Source organism: Phalacrocorax aristotelis, chromosome 6 (genome assembly GCF_949628215.1).
Source record: "Phalacrocorax aristotelis chromosome 6, bGulAri2.1, whole genome shotgun sequence".
Lineage (NCBI taxonomy): Eukaryota > Metazoa > Chordata > Aves > Suliformes > Phalacrocoracidae > Phalacrocorax > Phalacrocorax aristotelis.
In genome coordinates this window covers 41,008,137-41,031,213 of record NC_134281.1, presented here as the reverse complement: position 1 = coordinate 41,031,213, position 23,077 = coordinate 41,008,137, and the positions used below count along the sequence as shown (strand labels likewise).

Below are 23,077 nucleotides of genomic sequence, written 5' to 3'. Positions count from 1 at the left end.
GTTCAGTATTATTGATGTCTATCAGTTGGTCTGTCATGGGCATAATCTGACAAAGTAATTTTCTTTTTTAAAAATTTTACTTCTGTTAAAACCTCTTTTGTTCACTCTTTTTGTGCATCTTCAAGAAACTTTTTTGTGTTGTAAATTTCAGCCTCAGCCAGAGGGTTTGTATTACTAGCTTTCTACCCACAGAATAATTCAGGATGGTGGTGGAGTCTTCTACAACAAATTGAGGAAAAAGGCTTTAGCTCTCTGGCTGTTTCCTGTCCAAGTGGTAGAAGAAAGGCTTGGAAAAGCACTTGAATGCTTTGGAATTGCAATGGTAGATTTTAATGGAAAGAAAGTTTAGATGTCCGTATGCTTGCCATATGAAACTTGAAATGGCATTGCAATGCAACCTTAAAATCTGTACTCTCAACTTTAGATTTCAAGTGTGCTTTAAATTCTAGTTTTTAAATGCTCCACTCTCAATTTCATTTGCTGGCTGCAAGACATGTTCACATCATTACTTCCAAGTCTGAATCTGGTTTTAGATTCTGCTGCGGGCAGGGGTGAGCTGAAGGCACCAGCCCAGCTAGCGCAGTCACACAGCACAGTGTTACACACAGCAGGCAGCGTGGTCTGGAACAAATACAGCTGTTTCTCCAGACCTGATCCTGCCAGTCCCACCCACGCTGTTGGCCTGGGGGCAGTGGCTGTTCAGGGCTGACCACTCTCAAGACCCCAGAAACACGTTGGATTTTTCAGGCTGATGAGCTGTGACCCAGGCTTAGTGAGAAAGAGTTACCTGACTTCTGAGAAATGAACAGAGCACTGACTGGCATCTGAGTTTGCATTTGAACAATTATAGAGGACATCCTAAATTAATTTGTTAGAGTTCTTTAAAAACAGTTTTCCTATTGAAAGTAGGATTTTAAAATTATGGACTTGAATAGATGAGATACAGAAATCAAAGAGAAATTAGCAGGGGCTTTTGTGCAATTTTTGCATTTAATTGCTGTGGATAAATTTAACAAAATTAGTTATCTAATTTTAGGTGAACTGTGAATTTTGACAATAAAAGGGTTGGTTTACCTTTATGAGCATTTTACTAACGTTCGCTTTTGTGTATCTGCAGCAATTTGTACTCTTGACTGCAAGGCGATTGAGAGAATATTCGTAAGGTGTGCCTTTAAGAATGAATTAGTTCTGATCTTCGAACACACCTTCATACAGGATTTAGGAGAATGCAAGGAATTTCAATGGATTTATCATTAGTCTCCCTTGTAACACAAGAGGGCATTGCTGCTCCTCTCTTCCATTACAGCAGAATCAATGTATGCATATTGTCTTGCACAACGTATATTTTTCTTGAACAGTCTAGCAGTCAAAGACAAAACACTTATAATTGATATTCAGGTTACTGTTATTTCTTTACTGCTGTTAATCTCTTACAAGTGAGCAGATAGCTTCTGACTTCCCCGTTTTGCCTGAATCCGTCGTATCTGTTTACAGCCATATAGCAAGTTGGGAGTTGCTGGTTAGTGTGACTGCGATGGAGAGTCCTGTTGCAAAATGTTGTTACACAGACGTCTTTGCATCCCACTCACCTTTCTGGCTTGAGCACCAGTTAGATTGACTGCTCTGACAGCCGGGCAGAAATCTTTCCCATTTTCTCTTTAAGTTCTAGTCATCAAGGGCTTTTGAATAGGTTAGCACTGTTCGCTACCCGATGCTAGGCAGTTCCTTACCTATGCAATTTCCACTTACTTGGAGCCTGACCATACTGTACTCTCAGGGAGTGCAGTCATGACTGAGATTTTTCTGTGTAGGAGCAGTGCAAGCGGCATGTGGTCCCTAAGCTGTTTGGGCTTCTATACTGTGGTTCAGTTCTGCGTGAAATATATCCCAGAGGCAGGTTATAGTTTTGTAAGCCCGGTATGTGCCATTGTGTTGAAACAGCTTTGGAATGATATGAGCATTAAGAGACTCAGTGAGTGGGCAATAAAGTGATGGGAAAATTTCAGTGTAGATGAAACCAAAGTGACATATTTGAGCATGAAAGAATTGTAGCTGCAAAATGATGTTACTACTCAGGAGGAAGATCCTGGGTATAGGATAGAAGTCCAATAGAGTTGCAAGCTTAGTGCTTATTAATGGTCGAAAAAGCAAATTAATTGTTAGAGATTTGAAGGAAAAGAGTAGCGGATAAAATATAGAACATCAGGACGCCATGGTAGGAACCCATTACTTCATCAAATACTGAATATAATGTACAGTTCTAGGCTTTCCTCTCAAAAAAAAAAAAGTATAGCAGAGCTAAAAAGAGTTAAAGGCCTCTAAGATGATCACACATATGGAACAGCTTCTGCACTAGGATTGACCAAGGAAGCTGGAACTCTTCAGCATGGAAAAGACAGCTGAGGAAAGGGATAGGACTGAGAACTTGCTAGTGATATGAGGACATAGTTGATCTATTGCTTATTCTCCCTTCCAATATGAGAACAAGGGGCCATCAAACAAATTGGTATGGCAGGCGTGAAGCAGGTGCAAGGAGGTGGTTCCCTATGCAGTTTCCACTTACGCTGTGGAACTTTGTGCCATAGGATGCTGTAGATGCCAGGAGTTTGAGCAGGCTCAAGGGAAAGCTTAACAGATCTTTGGAGGACTAGTCTGTTCTGACTTCCTTCTGAGTACATAAACCCCGTCTCTTGTTCAGCTTCTGAACTGCAAGTTGTTTAGGACTGGGAAATACTTGAGGGGAAGTATCATATGTATGTTTGCTTTCTGTTCCTTCCTGTTCTGTGCTTTTAATCTCTTGTGGGAGTCAAGATAATGGGCTGGATGTACCATTGGCCTGACCAGTAAGACCATTCTTATATTACAAGTCTGTGGGGTTTTTTAACCTCACTTTATGGGTATAATTCCTTGGAGTTTTAATAAAAATGCTTGAGGCCACAGGCAGAAAATTAGCATGTTTTAGTCAGTCAGGGGGAAAAAAAGGCTTTACCTGTAGGGAGCCTAATGCCATTAAACAGTGTAACACTCAGACTGGGACGGGAAAGGATATTCCTTGTGAAAAGAGTATCCAACTGTTAGTTTCATAGGATTATAGAATAAATCAGGCTGGAAGGGACATCAGGAGGTTTCTAGTCCAACGCCTTGCTTGCAGTGAGGTCAGACCAGGTGGCTCAGGGGGCTTTGTCTAACCTGATCTTGAAAACCTCCAAGGATGGAGATTTCACATCCTTTTTGGGTGACCTGTTCTGCTGCGTGACTGTCCTCAACTCAGAAAAAAGTCTCTGTAGGTCACATCAGAATCTCTTGATTCGTCTTCTGCCAGTTGTCTTGTGTTTCCCAGTGTTTTGGTGGAAGGTAGTGGCAGTGTGCTGTTCCTTGGAAGTGTGGAGTGTACCTTCCTTAGTCCATAAATCTACCCCATTAATGCAGCACTGAATATTTGGGTTGCACTGCTTTAAGCCTCTAACATGATGTATTTGGACTATGGAAGTTATTCACAAAATTTTTTCCCTGGATTTAGCTTCAGGATGCAGAGGTTTCCTGACCTCTCTTTATGTTCCCAAAGGCAGACAGTCTTGCTATAGCTTGTTCTTTGATACTTGAACACTTGATACTTCATACAATGAACTTGATATAGTTCATTGATACTCTTGCAGCAGTGGAGTGGAATCATGCAAAAGGAAACTCTTCGCTGAAATGTAAATGGCTAGGTCATGTTGTTAAAAGACATTTGGGGTGCACACAGCTAAAATGCGTAAGCAATGTAAGGTCCAGATTTAGGTTTTCTGTAAGGTAAATCATCATAACTCTTCTGCGTCCAATACAAGTTGTTTAATATTCACATAGTATGCTTTTGGTTTTGTGTCGTGGTTTGTTTGTTTTTTTTTCTGAGGCTTCATAGAGTTGTAGCTTGGAGACACTTTCTACAAGAGATCAATAGGACTCATTCCAAAGTGTGTAGGTTTACCTGAGCTTTCTGTAATCTATTTTGGTGCATATGAAACCCCAAAGACAGATGTGAAACACTTCATTATTATGACTTGAAATATAATTCCTAGAAATAATGTCTTTATTTCATTTGTCTACTGTGCATAGTAGCTATTATCTTTTTTTGTAATGACTGTAAGATTGTGAAGGAGCTTCCTAGTGATACCATGATGACAGTTAACTTTTCTTGCTGATATACAAGTTCCTCCTTACACTGTTATATTTAGTGTATCTTCAGAAACACATACAAAACTTCTATAAGGAGCATTGTCTCTTTTACTAGGGCAGGTATGATGGAAGTGAGGCTTTCCATGGACTTTTCATACTGAACAAAGAAGTCACTTCAGTTTGGGGTTTTGTTTCCTTTGTGCAAGCCATTGTAGTCTTTGTAGAAATTCTTCTTCTTAACCAGAACAATAACAAAGTTTCTGGAAAGGCAGGGATAAATGAAAACCTGATCACCAGGGGATTGCTCTGAACTGTAAGGTGCAAAAGCCCTGCCTCTTTTGGGGTTATTTCTTTTTTCTCCTGTTAACTTGATTAGCTCTCACTGTGTGTATTTGGGATGCACATTCTGTTGAGCCATTCTTCCATCTCCTGTTAGCACAAAACCACTGCTATATGCTTATTATTTAACCTTTTATTATTCTTTTGCTGGAATACTGTTTTGCTTTCTTTCGGATGATTTATCTAGGCTTGCTCTGATCTCCGTTGCTCCAAAGCATTTTGCTGTTTGTGCTCTGTATTGAATAAAATGCCAAATGACAAATATCTCTGTTATCAAGTGAGATTCCTAAACTGAAATCCTTCAAGAGTGTTTACGTATAATAATATATATGTGGTTCTTCCAGGAGCAATTTAGGAGATGCCACATCTGTGGAATACAATGCTTTCCAATGCTACCCATGCATCTTGAACAACTCTGTATGTTATCAAGCTCTTTGCAAAACCCTACCTATCAATGGAGAGCATAGCCAGATTATATTATAGCAGCTTCAGTACCTTGTTTCCTTTTAAAAATATTGTTTGTTATTGGTTAGGTGAAAATTGGTTCTAACATCACTGAAATGGTACAAAATTCAACCTGCAACATCAGCGCCGTGCTACAGACTACGTGCTAAGAATGCACTGATAGTAGAAATTTAGCTGTTCCTGGGATTGCAGTAACTGTGGTTTGAAGAAATAACAGAGTTCAAATACAGAATTATTCAATTGTTCAATGAGTTCAAATATTATTTGGGCAGGGTAGAGGAAAATAAGGCTATCCCTGCTCTAAGTAGTTTTTCTGCCACTTTTTTCTCAGAAATCACCTTAAATTTAACTTCCAGTGGTATTACAAAATTAAGAACTGTGAGAGGGTGAGACATGACTTACATAAATATTTTAACTTAAGATACATGGGAACCTGGAAAATAAAGCTGCTCCTGAGTTGTGTTGTGTTGTTTTGGTCTGTTTTTTTTTGTTTGTTTGTTTTTTTTTCTTTTTTCTTATTAGAACTCTGTTTTCTTGAGACCAGTGCTGTTCTGATGAGATCTGTAACCAGCAAAGAAATAATGGGCAGGCTGACTCCAAAGCAACAATTCTAAGTCAGCTACGATATAATAGTATTTTGTGTGAAAATGGCAAGGCAGAACACATACAAAATAGCTTTCAAGGGAAGACGTATATAGGTATAGATCTTCAAGTGGCAATCTGAATGTCTTGTAAGAATGAATGAAGAATGAATCTGAAGTCTTAAGCTTCTTTTGCACAAATTTTGTCCATATTTTCATAAAACTTGTTGAGATGTTTTACATAATCCTGCTCCATATTTTATAACTTAAGCTTTGTGATGATAAATCCAGGCAAGAGGGAAGAACGAGGGTGTGAAGAATATATTTGTAACTACATTTGGAGCATCTGAAATAGTTCTCTTACCTTATTTTTTGATACTTACCAGCTCCTGGGTTAGGATTGACAGCTAGTTTCTGTTTTACACCATTTCTACACATTTGACTCAGGTCTGTGGAGACATTATGACAGTTTTGCATCAAGTTTCTATGTTGAAACAAAAATAAATTGTATGATGAGTCCTAAAGCGTAAGGAAATAAAGGCCTTAAGAAGTCTGTTAAGAGTGGATATGGTTACTAGTAAATATAGTAAGGAGTACACTTTTTCGGGACATAGAGATTCTATTAAACATTTGGACTATGGTATTAAATGCTGTATTGAAGTATGGGTGTTGCTAATTGCTCAATGCAAAAGCTACCTTGCTCTTCTGCGAGAGTGAAATGAGAACTCACTAGGTTTGAAGGAAGTTGTCTGCTGATGGTTGCTATTTGACTTACAATCTTGCCACTTACTAAAAAAAATTAACCATTAGTCTGTCTTTACTTTTTAAGATTTTTTTTTCACAGCATTCGTAATTAACCAGCAAACTATAATGTTTTGTGTGTTTGTGAGCTTGGTGAATTATTGCTAGTCATTTGTCAGTGACCAGGTCTACAGCTTGTTTTCTTCTGAAAGTATCTTATTGTGCACGTTAGTGGTCAGAATCTAAAAATAAAATATTAAGGGATTGATCCTATTTTGCATGCCCACCTGAAAATCTTACTGAAGTTGGGGTATGCAGAGAAGGACATGTGAGTGCATTGCTGCATTCTGAAGTGTGTGTGCACGGCGAGGGCTGGCGCGCATATGTAGTGTAAGATCTATGCTGTAGTACTGCATGTGTTCTCCAGATGGTGATCATGGGCAGCAAATTAGATGCAACATTAAAAACAAAACAAAACGAAAAATCAGTATAGCTTTGGGCAACTGAGTCTGAGACCAAACCTTCAGCAGAAATGCTGGCTTCAGCTAGAGCTGGCTCGTAGCCACTGTGAAGCTGTCAGGCTGGTGGTAACTAATTGAGGGATAGGTATGGAAAGTTAGACTGATGAAGGGGATGGAGATCAGCATGGAGGATTAAAAAGGATAATAAAAATGTAGTCAGGCTAGTAAGCTAAGCAGAAGGTAATATGCCCAGTCCCTCCTTTACATATTCGAAATCTGTAAATCCCATGCTATGAAAGGAAATACTTAGGGTAGCAGAAAGCTTAAGTGGGAACAGTGGGATGAAAACCAGAAGTTCAGGAGTAATGCTGTTTTGGAGAATTGTGGGGGTTTTTTTTGTTTGTGGTTTTTTTTGTTTTGTGTTTTGTTCTTTTAAGGTTGTTTCAGACTGTGGGATACTACCCTGTGAAATAAGTTGAAGTCTTATTTCTCAGATAATTTCAAATTCAACTAGATAAGAACTGAAGAAATATGCTGCAAGCTTGGAACAAAAAAAAAAAGCTGAGCTGGCTTCCCATATGATGTGAAAAATAAAAACCTAGGAGAAAAAAAAACCTTAAAAATATGATTTTAATTTTTGTGCCTATATTTAAATTTATTTAAATCACAGAATGCTTGAGGTTGGAAGGGACCTCTTGACATCATCTGGTCCAAAATGTTTATTATTTAAGTAAATTACACCAGTTTTTGTTGTAATAAAGCAGGGTCAATTATTCTGATCAAGCATGCTTCCTGAATTTCAAAAGCCTGTACCACATTTCTGTGGGGCATTTACTTACCTTGAAAAAGGAGGTCAACTGTATTCGTCATAACATCTCATATATTCTGTGGGGAAAATAGTTTTTAATTATGCTGTGATGCTTCTGGAAAATGTATATGATAACTTAGTTTTGAAAATCAACTTACTATGATTTGTCCTAAGTTTCCTAACAATATGAAAGATGTAGAGAGTATTGGAGAGTGTTACATCTGGAAACAGTCCTAAAGGATTTTGCCTGCCCAGTGATTTTGTTGTTTGTTCTTCAGTAGGTAGAAACATTATCTGATACCTTTAGGGATGGCTAATTCATGGTGCTGAACACTGGAATTGGTAGGAGCTTGGCGTGCTGGGGAGTCCTCAGGATAGTCTTGGAAAAGCTGAAAATGTTCTGTTGTGAGATAGTTCTTATGTTGTCTACAGGTAGATTGTAAAAATTACATAAAGGAGTTCACTAAGGCTTAAATCTGTTTGGGAGGTAGGGGCTGCTTGCCTAGTATGGGAAGAGGAAAATTCCTTTATTTTCTTGTCCTTGTTGCTCTTTCCAGCTTCATTTTAACACCTCACAAAGCCGTGGAGAAGGAAACTTATACAGTGAGATAATTTAGAGGAATGACTTCTCTAAAACTTTGCTGCTTTCTTCCTTAGTAAGACTTTTCCACCAGAGAATATCCCATCCTCACTGACTTGGTTGGGGGGATGGTGGTTCTTCCTGACCAGGAACTATGTAGAGTAAAGGATCAGTCAAAGAAACAAAAGTAAACCTTGATGCTGTGTCGGCGCTCACAGTTAGCCTGCTCCCCCGGCTCTGCTACGAGAAGGCTGGTTTATGGGGGGGGGGGTCACTGGTGGAGCCCTGTCCCCATCTGACATTACACAACAAATCCTGGAGATCTGTTTATAAAAATAATTCACAAGAATCCTTCATAATAGGGAAAAATGATGGGCAACCCAAATATATACGGGTCACTGCTTCCTTGTTTTATACATAGTCGGTACAAACACAAACATATCTGAAAAGAAACTGCTGCAGAGATAATTTGTGCTATCTCTGAGGTATTGCTGAAGTTATTTTCTCAGCTAAAAATATACAGATAAGTGTTTTGACTGCCTATATTTAGACATTGTCTGTTGCTGTCAGTCTTTGAAGCTCTTGGATCATCTTCTCAGTTGGAATATTTTTTTATTTTTATGTTTTCTAGAAGGCCTAATTAGAATAACTATAATTTATGTGTGGAGTAGTTGGTATAGAAGAATTTTAAGAAGAAACATTTGGATTAGTTATAGGTTTTGAGTTTAAAAAGTCATTATTTTAGAAATGTCATCTTGTACACAATTTATATTTTCTTGTTGCAATAGAATCTTTTCCTTAGTTTGCATGCATTTGATTCATTGGATTTTGGTCTGCTTATGTGCTCAAAATGACAGCATTCCCTTTTTGAATGAATTGCAAGGTGAGCCCAGTAATTTTATTAAAGATGATCCTAAAGTTTGGTGCTGCAAGATTTGCCTGGAGATACTAGTCATTCAAAACAGAGGTAGCTGTAGGCACACAAAAAAAGGCTTTTAATGATTCAATTATAATTATATACCTTGATCCAGAATGAAATAAGACAGCTTGAAATGTATCTAGAATGGAAAGAAATGAGTCACTGTTCATTAGCAAAAGACAATGAAGCTTCTGAAATATTATGTTCAATCTTTATCCTCCCAAGAATATAAAATAAATGGAGATTATGGAAATACAGTTGATATACAAGCTGAATCAGAAGATAATTTGACACAACTTTCTTTTCTCTTTAAACTTGTGACTAACGATAACTTCAACTGACAGAATAAACCTATTCACTCTGCCAGTGTTAAACCCTTTGTCCTTGCATTGGGTTGTCTTCAGTGGTTGTGGTTAGTGCCAGACCAAGATGCTAAGGCAGGCCAGTGCAGGCTGCCCTTCACCTCCGATGACTGCAGCTGTACCGCATGCTCTGGGTCTATGTCCGTCTCTGTCTGAGGAGGCAGTCACTGCCCAACAGCCCTGCATGATACACCTTGTGTTTGTGACTTCTGTGTGTGGATGTAGGAAACTTGTCCCTGGATGATTATTCTTGTTTTGTTCGCCAGAACATCTCCAGGATAACTGGAAACCAACTCCTCCAAGTGCTGACTAGTCTTGACAAATTACTTGTGGTCTATATCCACCTGGCACTGGTGGGTGTCAACTGACTTTAGACCTTCAGTAGCTATGTCACGACCTCCTGGAATCTTTTTAAACTTATTTTTGTATCAGTTCCTTCCTAGGTCATTTGAACAGACACCCTGATAACATTGAGAGTGTCACTGGAATGAATTAGGGGACCAAGAATGTAGCATTGTCTCCTGCTGGCCTCAGTTGTGTTCTGCAGGTTCTCACATCGACTGCTGCTCTGGGAGGCTTGTTACCCATTGCTGGATACTCCTACCATTAAGAAAAACATGATACTTCTTATATACTTGGACAGGCCACAGCCACCTCCGCTCTTTAACGCTGTTTTTCTCTAGGTTTTGGGCTGTGAATTTATTCCTTTAATTAAGCTGTAATGGACAAAGCTGTATGTGAATTCTGACAATTGTGCACAATGCATTTTCTGTTGTTTCCCAGCACCGAAACATGAGGCACTTGGTAAAGCTGGAGGTTACAGCTGTGCTGGTGGACAGTAAAGGTAGTGAGCTTTACCTCTCTGTGTTGGGGTTTATTTAGGGAAAAATAATTGTAAATAAATGCACAGTGTAAACCTGATACTGTTTAATTTGAGGGAGCTGAAAAGGTGTAGATGATCGCAAACACAAAGTAATTAAAATAACTTGTATGCACATTGGAATGATGTTTTGTCAGTCAACTGCTGCAGAACTAAGAATCTGGAAGAGCAAGAGTAAAGTACAAAACCGAAGCAGACTCATGTTAATGGTGAAGTTTTCTGTTCCTGTTCAGCTATCACAGGGGAGACCAATAGCAGTGAAATGTTTGCTGATAAAAATTATTTAAATCCTTTCTTTGTAAGGAGGAGGAGGGTTGTCCAAGGCTAAGCATTAATTTTTGTACCCTTTCCATTGCCTGTGTGAGTGGAGATGTCAACCAAACCAAACCGTAGTTTTCCAGGGGAATGTATGGCAGGATCCATAAATGACCTGACAAAGTGGGTGCCTGAATTGGCTACCCTGTTAGGGTTTTTTCATACTTGTCATTGTATTCTGTCATTTTCATTCTAGTTACATGAAAATTACAGATACTAACATTTGTTTGCCCTCCACATTTAATAAGGAGGTTACCTGTGACTGAATTACAATGGGTGATACTGGCCAGTAGCTTTAGTGCCTGTAGTTGCGTCTGGACCCAGGTGCAGAGGCATCTGCTGAGGCATCTAGACATGGGCGCAGGGGCATCTCTGCACAGTGGTGATCAAAGACCTGATCCTGGCTGTTGAATGCTGGTGACTCATTTCAGATGAGGTGCTTAGTCACAGGCAAATTCATGGCCAATGCAGGTGCAGCTAATGCTTATCACATTCAGATAACACACCACAGAATGAATAAAACAGGTGCCTGGTGAGAGGTGAGCTAGCCTGTCCCCGCAAATATCTTTTTAGACATTCTTTCATACTATGTCTCTGTAGTAGCATAAAGCCTTTTCTCATCACATCAGATGTAAAGGATGTGTGAAATTGTAAGACTTTTTGGATTGGCTTCTCTTTTTGGAGTCACCCCAGAGGTCTCCCTCTGTGAAGAATAAGTTGGCTTATTGAATTCATTTGTAAAATATTAATCTATAGCTCAAATGAGAAAATAATCACAAGTAATACAGATTGGTCTGACATATGTGATTACTCACTATGGATTATGTAGAGGCATTTAAATGTTCTTGGAGAAATAGTCTAAATCAAGCACAATCAATGTTGCTAAGGAAATTACCATTATGAATAAGGTATCTTGCACCATGGCCCATATATAGATGTATTTCCTTCTATGTATCTCCTAGGAGATAACAACATAAATACCTGTAGGAAAAGAATGGCATTGTACCATGTTAAGAAATCGTACTTTTTTTGTTTAAATACTACTAAGTGCAAGGAACTCGGATAAACTGTGTCTCTGTCTTTCTATTGTGTGATATACTGTGGGGAAAGAAATGTACCAAATCCAGTTTAGGACTAAATGGCAGGTGAAAGGCATCAGGTTTATTGTTACTACTGGCTTCTTTATCCATGTTATGAATGCAAATAATTTTTCTGTGACACCTTGTAGTGCACTACTCAAATGGTACAATGACCTGTTTGGCATAGATGAATAATTCACTGTGAACAGATGAGCATCCAAGCCACTCAAAACTCTCATGGTATCTTTCTTAAAGACGGAGTTCATTTATTTGTGACTAATCTGAAAAGTATTCTGGATCTTCTTGACCTTGTTAGAGGTACTGGATGTTTTAAAGACCTAAAAACTTATGAAATCATATACAGAGGATGCAATTGTTGGGTGATAAACCAAAAAGTAGCGTACAAGCTGCTTAGTGAATGAGGAATAGCCTGTTCAAAAGCAACGGGATGCTAATGAAATGGGAAGAGCTCAAAAGGTTGCCTTTTGTATGGGGTGGGTCCTGTTTGACCTTTGCTAAGCTAATAGATGTGGGTAATTTCTCTGTGCTGGTGTCCTGAATTTCTAAAATAAAGATGGACATTTCCAGTTGCTTCTTTCTGTTGCAGTTGGTTCAGCTCTTACACTGCAAACCGAAGGGTTGCTAGGTGCTGGGGTTCTGACTTCTGTGACCATTTGTAGCGCTCCAAAGCATAGTTTCAAAGGCCTATACAATAATTACTGGTGTCTGCCCTTCAGAAAATTCCAGAGGCTGCTGAATCTGTGGGAATTAAGATACAGACTGTATAATTTTAAACTATTAAATGTAGAAAAAGCTTATCTTCCAATGGTAATATAAATTGCAGTGAATTGTTGTTGGGTTTGGGTTTTGGTTTGGGGTTTTTTTTGCCTCCTGAATGTGGGAAATTTGTCATGCAAACCAGTAATTAGTGATATATTTCTGCCTCACATTCAGCATCTCAATTCTGGAAACTCTCATGAAAGTGTAAGAAAAATCCTCAAACATGTCATTTAAAGATGGAGCCATCTTTTAGAAGCTCTAGCTTGTGAGACAGCCAACGTTGCAATTAAGCAGAGGCAGGCTTTTTTTTTTTACCTAAAAAGATACAAACCAAACAACAAAAAGTGTCCCACTTCTGAGCCAAAGAGACTTTCCGGTATTGGGCTTTGCTCGGCCTTCTATTAAAGAAGACATTATTAAGGGAGGGTTGAAGAAGCTTACTACATCAGCATCTCTTCACAGCTTCCAGACGATATTTCTTTGCTGTTACATTTATATTATGCTTAAGCACTAGGTTCATACTACATGTTTCGGAAGTTTGATCACTATGCTGTGTTGTGGCTTTCCTTTATTGCATTGTAGGAAGATGTGGCTGATTAAATGCATCTCAAATTAGAATGGTGAATTCTTATTATTCAGGCTAAATTACTATTTTTAAAGCATGAGAATTTGGTATGATGTTTTAAAAATGTCACTCACAGGTGTATGTTTAGAGGCTATCATCAGATTTGCTGCTTCTCTGATGGAAATAAGTAAATCTGGGACCAGGAGGGGGTAGAATTAAGTAATGCTGATTCTGCCTCTAATGTAATCAGTATCACTCATGAGTGGAATGGACATGTTGTGCCTCTTGGTTGTGACAGAAAGGAAATAAAGAAGGCATGAAGTACGTACTTTATTGTTTCCTGTCATGTCAGTCTCTTCCGCTTACAAGCTTATACTCTTCACCTCTCTATTCCCTTTTCCTCCACTTCTGTTGTGTCTAGAGAACTAACTCCATCACTGGAAAGATTTAAGTTCTCCATGAGAAAACACACCCTTATGTAATAACACTGGCTGTACAGCTTATTTTTTTATTTTCTTGGAATCTTTCCCAAGTTTTAGCAATGCTGCAGCCAGCTCTTTCACATCACTGTTGCCTTCCCAGCTCTTTCTCACCAGCCATTGCTCTGATTTAAAGCCTTGGCTGTCATTTCCCATCCTTACATTTTCATCCACAGTGACTTCTGTTTGCACATTGAAGCACTATTTCTTGACACTTGTTTTCCTGGCCACTTACCTTTCTACAGCTTCCAGTTCATTAATATATTCTTTTGTCTTGCTCTAAGCTTCCTCCTAGACATTTCTCTTTTGTTTGATTCACATACCTCTCCCTTGCATCTTTGCATGTCTCCCATTGCCTGGGTTGCTCTTATTTATTCCTAGTGCTGGCTCATCTCAGCAATTACATCTTCTGCCTTAGGCCTCGAGCTGAAGATCACATCCATGTCAGTCCTGTGACATTTCAACCACAAATTTATTCCCTCCTCTACTGCAGTCTGAGCTCTCTTCCAGTGCAAGTGACTTTTCCCATATTCTTGACTCTCTTGTACCTTCTCATTGCCTCAGCTTCTCTCTACTTGCATGTCTTTATTGGTTTAGTCCAAGAGAAAATTGTAATTTTATAGCTTTTTTTTCTCCCTTACCTTTGTTTACTTTTCCCCTTTTCCTCAAAATCTTGTTTGCCTATCCTTTCACACACACAGATGTTCCTCAACAGCTCTGTTCCTCTAACCTCATGACTTGTTTCAGTGAGCCAATTCTAATTCCAGTTTCTAGTCTCCTGCATGGTCACTCCTACTTTTATCAACCCTTTTCTTTTACAATGGAAATATGATTTAGCTGACCTGTTAGAGGGGGACAATGATTTCACTGCCTCCTACTTAGGATCATATTGCCCTTTCATCTCTCTCTGAGCTAATGGAGCTAACTGGCTTCTAGAGTTTCTTTCCTGGATGTCCATCGTAGATCCTCTTCCAACCCATCTTCTACCCTGTACATTTGGCAGAAATCCAAATGTTAAGTAGTAACAGTGCTGTGTGATTCCATGATGTTGCTGGCCCAATAAGGTTTTTTTACATGCAGTGTGTTCAAATTACAGTCTAAAAGAAAGATACTGGCTTCTAAAAGTCAGATTGAGTCCTTCCCTTCTGCATCCTCAACTATTAATAAAGGTTCTAGAGATGGCCATCTCTCCTAAGTGACCTTTACAATCCCATGTTTTCATAGATGCCTGACATAAACCAAGTAAACACTGATATGTATGAGAGACCATCAGAGTCCTTCCAGGACTGACAAGTACAAAGGAACAGACTCTCTTTATTGCTTCAGCAGTACTTATTACATGTGTGCATTTAGACAGCAAATTGCTTGAACAACAATTAAAAATATGCAGGGAGGATCTTTGTTTTATAATGATTGGCACACATGTTAGTCTTAATTTTCAAATTGTTTGAAAGCTTGAAAAAGATCTTTATTTTTGCTTTTAAAGACAGAATACTAAACACCAGGATTTCTGAAAAGGAGACCCTGTACTTGATTAAAAATATGTTTCCTTCCTTTGAAAAAGAAGTAAAAGCAGTACCAGCAAACCACAATCCCTTGTAATAATTTTTCTAATTAATTTCCTGTTAGGTTAGCATTATGTTTTTGGCATGTCTTGATAATGTGGATGGATGAAACAATGACCTAAGTAACAGAGGGGACCTTCCTAACTGTTTTTCTCTAAATGTGCTTCTAGAGTGTGCTGTACGGAAGAATTATCCAATTACTCTGCCACTGTCTGAAAGTGCTGTGAAAAGTCAACTAACCACTCTTCCTTTCCTGTTGAATCACGTTGGACATTTCACCGTTGTCTCTGTCTTGCCATTTTATTTTATCCTGGCAATTATGACTTAGAAACAGGTAAATAATAGTGCTGCTATAAAGAAAAAGTATGTATTCTTGTTGCTTAGCAATTACTCTCAACACAGTGAAGATCAGCCTTCGATGAGGAATTGCATACTTGAAAATGTTGGTTTCTACCTATATTGGTTAGTCTAATAAGATATATTAAAACCTTCTGCAATCCTAGACGCTTTGGTAAGCTAGGAGGCTTGAATGAAAACTCACCCAGGTATACGTAAGCTTTTGAAAATGTCCTTAATTGTCCTTGTTCTTCCAAGCAGTTTCATTTTCCTGCCAGCGCTACCAGGCCCTTTTATTAAATCATCTTTTCTCCCTCCTCAACTCTTCCTTTGTATTACTGGCCTCTTTTCTGATGAACTGAAATTACTTGTTACTCTTGGACTAGTGATCCTACTGCACACCAGTAATCTGTAATGATAGACAATTTATTTCATTACACTGTGTTACTGGGACTTTACAGAAGTTCAGGAAAGAGCGAGATGCCTGTTGACCATTTTTGCTTGTATATTAGGGGAACTTCAGTAAACTGATCCTTGTACCTGCTAACCTCTCCAGGTGTTCTGGTACTCTAGGTGTTCTACCTACCTTTGCTTCCTTTTGCTGACGGTAACCTCAGCAAGTATAGCAAGATTGATTTTTTCAGAATTATTGCCAAGTTTATTGTGATACCAAGCTTCATGCCAGTTAGCTAAAGTCTCTTGAGGTGTTCTTGTTCTCACCTTTTCTTGGCTTATTCTGGGGTAAAGCAGCATGTCTTAACAGAATTCCAATACTACAAATCAGTAGAGGCTCTATAGACGTTGGCTGCATGGTCCTCTGCGTGCATAACATCACAAGTCGGCAACATGAACGATGGTAGCTGAAACAGAAAGAGAGCTGATCTACAGCCTTATCCAGGTAAGCATTAACTCCCATTGCCACCACAATCTGGGAGATATTTAACAGAAGACATATCCTGTGCTAATGCTCAGCTTTCAAAGTACTCTGAGGCTGTGTACCAAGCAACTAGTGTCCTAGATTGCAGCTTGGAAAAGCACCTGCATTCTGGCTACTGAAAGCAGTGGGTAGCACTTTGTCTTTTCATTCTTTAAGGTTTCACAATGGGGGAGTGCAGGCTTGCTTCTCCCCACAGGCTCCTTTTGCCATCATACTAGTTCAGCCTTTCTTGCATTTCTTTGCTCCATCAACAGCCTTTGCACATCTTACCACAGTATCTTCTACAGGCTGTGCGACTGACATCTCGTTACTGATTTATGAGTGTCCAAATAATGAGAAGCATTCCCTTAATGGACACTGCTTCTGAAACATCTCTGAATTCAGGTAAGGAAAGTATATACTCAGTATGAGGAGTATGCTGTTGTACAGCATGTTTTTTTGCAGAGTGCTTTTAAAAGGTGGGTTTCCCTTTATTCCTCTTACCAATTTAATAGCTCTATGAATAGGCATGGAAATACTGTTTCTCTAATATCAGATGTATTTTCACAACCCCCCTCCAATATCCCATTTTGCTTTCTGGTAAGTTAGAAAGTGCTCTTTTTCTGTTTGGAATTCCAGATTCTAAACATTTGTGTGGATTTTATTTATCATTCAGCATAGCTCTCAAGCTTCCTTTTGTCTTTCACTGGCTGTCAGTACAGTCAAGATGTTGAATAACAGATCACAGTCTAAGACGTCATAATTCCTAAAGCATTAAATGTTCCTGTTCTGCTACTGAGTGAACCGCTCAGTATCAGATAACACTGCGTTTTCTAGTGTCTTTAGGTTAGGCTCAGACAGGTCTTTCTAGTTGAAAAAAAAAAAAAAAAAAAAGGTGAATGCTGAAGAGAATCAGCTTAGGTAGAATGTCTGGTAACTCCTCTATAGTCTCTGCTATAGGGAAGCTTTCTATAGCATGAGCCTTTTGCTTGAAGCTGAGGAAGGCATGCTAATGTTTTGGGATATATGAGTGAAAAGACGACCTGAACGGGTGGAGACTTGTGAGGATTTGTTGTGTAATTGATACCTGTACTGTGCGATCAACCTCTTACATGTGGATCAGAGCACTTTCACCTTAGGCTGGCTGGGTATACTCTTTCCTTTCTCCTCCTCCTTTAAAAAGAATTATTGTATTTACATTTAAGGGTCACCTACTTTTGACCAGTTAAAAAGATGTTCTGCCACTCCCTGTAGTATTTATTATGTTCTTACTATCAACATCGAATCTTTAACTTCCCTGGATTATTCTTTTTTAGCCTTGCAAGCGTACAGGTTGTTTATGTCCAGAACAGATCTTGAGGTTTTGTGTTTCTAAATAACATGTATTGCTTAAATGAATTTGAATTAATTTACATTGTCTTTGGAGGGAGATGCCAGGTCCCCCACCCTTTAGAGTTTCCCTCTATTTGCTTGCCCTGTGCTAGCTTCTCCAGTGCCTGGCAGTGATTTTGCCCCTTGACCGTATGTTGATCCCAGGACAGCAAAGCATCCTGCTTCAGCAGTGTTCAGCTTCATCTGCGGAGAGTGCATTCCTGCATGCTTTGTTCCTGCAAAACATTATTACTTGATTTCCCCCACACACACTAGACCTTTTTTTCCTGGCCCACCCTGAGTGCTGTGCACATCTCTATCAGTGCTAGCGCTGCTGTGATCCTGGGGGTCGCTCCGGGTGTGCCTGGGGTGCGCTTGGCAATGACCAGGGAAAATGTCATGGTGTTAGCAGTCTCGTTAAAATTTCATGAGAATCCGACACGCTCATCACACAAGACGGAGCCAGAGTCCAGTTGTCAAAATAATATCGAGCCAATAAGCATGTCATGGGTGGAGCTACTGCAGTATGGGTAAAACTAATTCTGAATGAAGACCTTTTTATTAAACATACTGGGCCTGAATGAATCAGGTTACTGGCCTTGAGACAGACTAGGCAATTCCTTGATTTTATTAGTGCACACTGAAAAATCCAGCATTTTTCTGTTCAGTGTGTGAAGCCAAAAAGCTGTATAGGAAAGGGATTGATCAGGAGCTGGCTGTTATGAATTTTTCATGAGCTGGTGTGCAGGGCTGAATGGCTCCGGCGCGCGTCGGTGTGTAGCTGGCAGGCAAGCCGCATCCACACGGAGGCTGCTGACACAGAAACACTTTGGCGCATTTTCAGAGGGAGAGCTGGGCTGATAAAGGGTTTTCTGACAGCCCCGGCTTATCATCCTTCAATTTATGCTGCCGTTGCTTTAGGCAGCCTTTCCGTTTGGAGCCCAGCCTTGTGAATGAGCGGGGTAAGCTCTGCCGATTTATCAGCATTTTTAATCTGCGTCGATGCCTGCGTGATGTGTTTTTGTTACGTTTTCTGAATGGTGAGAGCTCATATAACGTCTAAGCTATGACAACAAAAGATTCTTCTAGGGAACTTGCTACTCCAGAGTCAGAGATTTACATAAGGACTTTCAAAGAACAAATGCATTTAGAGCTCGAGCTTCCCAAGCTGCCTGGGAACAGACCTACGTCTCCAAAAATTTCTCCTCGCAGTTCACCGAGGAACTCTCCGTGCTTTTTCAGAAAGTTGCTCGTGAATAAAAGCATCCGTCAGCGTCGTCGCTTTACGGTGGCACATACATGGTAAGATCTGCTGGGTATCAGTGTGGGTTTACAAAACAGTGTGTGTAGCTGTGGTTTTAACAGGGAAAAATGAGCTGAGATTCATTCACGGCACTCCCTGAAAGTGTTAAATGGATAGAGCAGAAGGCAGCCCAAGTATGTATAATGCAGTGCCTTGACAATTGTCATTCAGCTTCTGTTCTCCAGAATAAATCCAGCCCATTATTCATGTATGCCATGGTTAATCTCTGTTGAACAAAGGCAGCAGCCGGTAACTTTCCCAGGCGTTGTTTTGTTGTAGGTAGAACACATGAATTCATCTCAGAACCTTCAAAACATATTTTTTCTCTTTGCCCCCGTCATCTCCAACTGCAGATGACAGTACAGTGCAGACTGGGCAGTTTGGGCAGGGTAGTTTTGGAGTTAAATGATGGAAAGGGCTTTAACTTCACTGTGAGGGGCTTTTAAACAGTTTTTGCTGACTACAAATATCCCTTCTTTCAGCCATTTTTTCAGCGAAACTCCAGCTAAGAGTCATCTTTTCCCTCCCTTCAAATTACTAACCCCAAATAGTCAATTTGCATGCTATTACAGTTGATTGTGAGCTGCCTCTGACTGTCAGTTATCCTGGTTAAACCATGCCATAAACAGTAATCAAAATATGTAATTCAGGAAAATCTATGAGAATCTCATTTGGTTAATTTTCTAAATTTACTCTATATGGGTCTTGTACTGTCCACCTTTTAAATTCCAAAAGTCTCTATACATATGCATTAATTGATTGTGGGAATTAAACCAGAAAACTTTCAGTAATGTGAGTATTTTTAAACCCTGCTCACACATAGCCAAATCCGTTACCTTCCTCTTCCATAGACTGAATCAGAGGAGAGAGGATGAGGCTGTCCCATTTGTAACCATATGAGCCAGTTGTTTTGGGTATCTGAAATATCAATCCTCGTCTGCTACTTTTTAAAATAAATGTTATTTTTAAATGGTTTATTTGAGTCATGCTGAAATATTTCAGAGCTGTATATACTTCTGAAGTGAGTTACTAATTACTTGGTTAGAGTGGATCAGTAGCTCTTACAGTTGTTCTGAGCTGTTAAACAGTAAGAAAAATAAGAGGGAAAACTGTAAACTTTGCTACCAGGGAATTGTACTGAGCAGAACTGGGATAACTGACTTCTAAATTTTTTTTTAAACACAGTCTGAAATGCATTTGGGGTGTAGCAGCAGTCAGTTCAAATTAGAATTCTAGAATCATGTAGACTTTCTGCCTTTTTTTTTTAAATCCAAGCAGTAATAACGGCCACCCAAACTGGTTAAATGCTGTAACAGTTTGAGTGTGTTCTTTAGCTTCCTCTAGCATTTTAATTGGTTGTAGTCAGTAGTGTTTAGGTTTATACACATTAATTCCATTGAACATCTGTCATATCCTTCAGCACTGAAACAGTGGGGTGCTGCTCATCTTACCCCACTAGCATGTTTTGAGAAATGCATACTGTGGAAAGATGGTACTGCTGGGAATTAGTAGAGCAGAATGTGGTGAGACCCAACACAGGGCATCTGTATTGTTTGGTGAAAAAAAATATATATGCACACATATTTATAGATATAATCTCTACTTGAATCAATTTGTAAAGGAAGTGGGATTACTCTAGGTTAATTTTTTATTGGAATGAAGGAAGGTTCTCATACTCTTTCAGTTTCTTTTAAAGTTTTTAATATCAGGTGGTTATGAACTGCACAGAAGTGTTTTAACCTTAGATAAGAAGTAAACTGTTGTAGAAATCAAGAAAATCACCCTTGCAAGGACAGGTTTCCAGAATGTGTGAATGCAAGTAAATGTTTAATGCAGTCAAAACATATAGCAAATCCAGACATATTTTCAATTTGCTTTAGCATGTTATAAAACAGGAAGGAATTTAAACTATTTAAGTGTGATACAACATTTCATTAGAATGTTTGTACAGCTGTTGCATGTGCGTTGTAGATGGTGTACTTTCAGCTGTGTAACTGAATTTGCTTTTTAGTCGTAAATTTGGTGTGCAATGCATGAAAACATCATCACCTGTGCTAAGCAAAAATGCCACTTATGTAAGGTGCTCTTTTGTGTTGAGCTGGGAAGTAGTATCCGGGTAGCAAAGGAATTGCCTCAGCTGTAAATGTACAAGAAATATCTACTACACAGCAATACTAAACAAGGAAAGTAGTTCATGCTGTTGGATAATCATATAATCTGTAACTTTCACAGCCTTGTAAATAGAACAGAACAGAAACAGTAAACTTCTTCAGTTTGAGGGTAAGCGGCATGGTAAATTATGAGCTTTCACCACCTTTATCATCACTGCTAATGCTGTTACTTGATGAATCTTCTGTTCACTCTTGTGTGCCCTGTATTTTCAGTTTTCTGTCTTCCCTTGCTCTTCTCCTTTCCTTTTTAACTCATTGCCTTTTCTAGGTATTTTCCTTCTTTTATAACTGAATACATTTCAACTCCTTTCTCCTGATGATGCTGATGAAATCTCTGTCATCACCAGTCTTCTCTAATATCCACTCATCAGATCTTATGCAAAAAGAAAAAGAAAGGCAAAATTTAATGTTTTTTTTTAAAGTAAGGCTATGACGCAAATGCTTCTGTGCTCCAAATCTTTCTTTTCCTCAGGATCCAGTCCTCGTGACAGTACATGACCAACATGTCAACACAGTTGCTTTCAAACATCTATCAAGCTGATCTGTTTCTGTTCCAAACCCCTTAAACAGTTTGCCATGGCTGCTGTTGCTGTGTCCAGTCTTCAAATGCCTCATTCATATAAAATAACAGTACAAAAACTTTTAAGCTTTCAGTCTTTTTCCTCCACCAGCATCCACAAGTCTCATTCTTCTTTTCTTGCATCTATCATTTTTTGTCCTGAAGATCCTGAAAGCCCATATCCTATTTCTTCCTTTCTGATAGTTCCCCTTGTATCACTTGCATTTTGAGGGGTTTTGTGAGGAAAAGAGCAGGCAGTAGTTGACATGACTTGATATGTGTTAGTAGCCATCTAAATTTTGAACATGCAGGGCACCGTAGTTGCGGGGTCTCGTCTGCAGTCGCTGGAGGGAGGACAGCGTCTCCAGAAGACAAGGAGATACACTTGGTCCACAGTGCTTTTTCGTGTGAGCCAGCGCTAACACAGAAACAGCACATTCCCTCTCCACCACTCACAGCCTGTTGTCCCTTACCCTGGCCTTAGCCTGAGGACTTTCAAAGCAATAGTTTTCAAAATGGCTTTTATTTTCTACAGGTCTGCCATCTTTTTGTCAAGTAATTCTGTTAATATCGTTGGGATTACATTCAAAGCAAGGTCCTTCTCAGAAATGTCTTGGAAGATCCTGAATGCCTTCTAGAAGAAAGTAGATATTTTCTAAGTGTACTTTGCTGCTTATAATACAATTTTATTTATCTTGCAATATTTATCTTCAAGATTATAAATAGTTCTTCAATAGTATTTATATAGCCTAGATCACTTACTCAGTTTCTTAAGGTAGAGACAGTCATTGGCTATGCTGTGTCATGAGCACTAGCTTTTTAATGAAGTGATTTCTAGAATATTATGTTTATTGTCTTTTCTTAGCTAAGACTTTTGTGTTGTTTTATTTTTTTGAAATTAGTTCACATTTAGCTTTCATCATTTTAGTGGTTTTAAGCCTGGTTTTTCTTTGTACCTGTTATCTGGTTTATAAAGAAAATACAGAACAGAAATAGTATAATAGGAAATTTTGCTATGTTTTTTTCTTTTGGTTATCCTTCAATGCAATTGGAATACAGACATGCATTTGCTTTTTAAAATATAATGTAAAATGTAAATCATATGCTAGCCTTAATTTTTTGAAAACATGATTTGTTTTCATTACACAATAATCTTCAGTGGTGGAATTTAGTAAGTTAACTAGTATGGCACAATCCAGTCAGAGGGGTAACATTTGAGCTTTTTCCAAGCCTGGTGAATAACAAGTGATAGGTTTAATTACTTGAAGCTGCACAATGTACTGTAGGCATATCCAAGCTATCAAAAGATGTCACGTTTTGTTTTGCTCTCTGATCATTGTGCTTCTA

General features: G+C 38.9%; 1 protein-coding gene across 1 annotated transcript in view; it reads left to right on the top strand.

Moving 5' to 3' along the window:
• PDE4B (phosphodiesterase 4B) overlaps positions 1 to 23,077 on the top strand; it is a 193,499-nt gene that overhangs the window by 2,787 nt on the left and 167,635 nt on the right. The gene's annotated exons all lie outside the window — the stretch shown is intronic.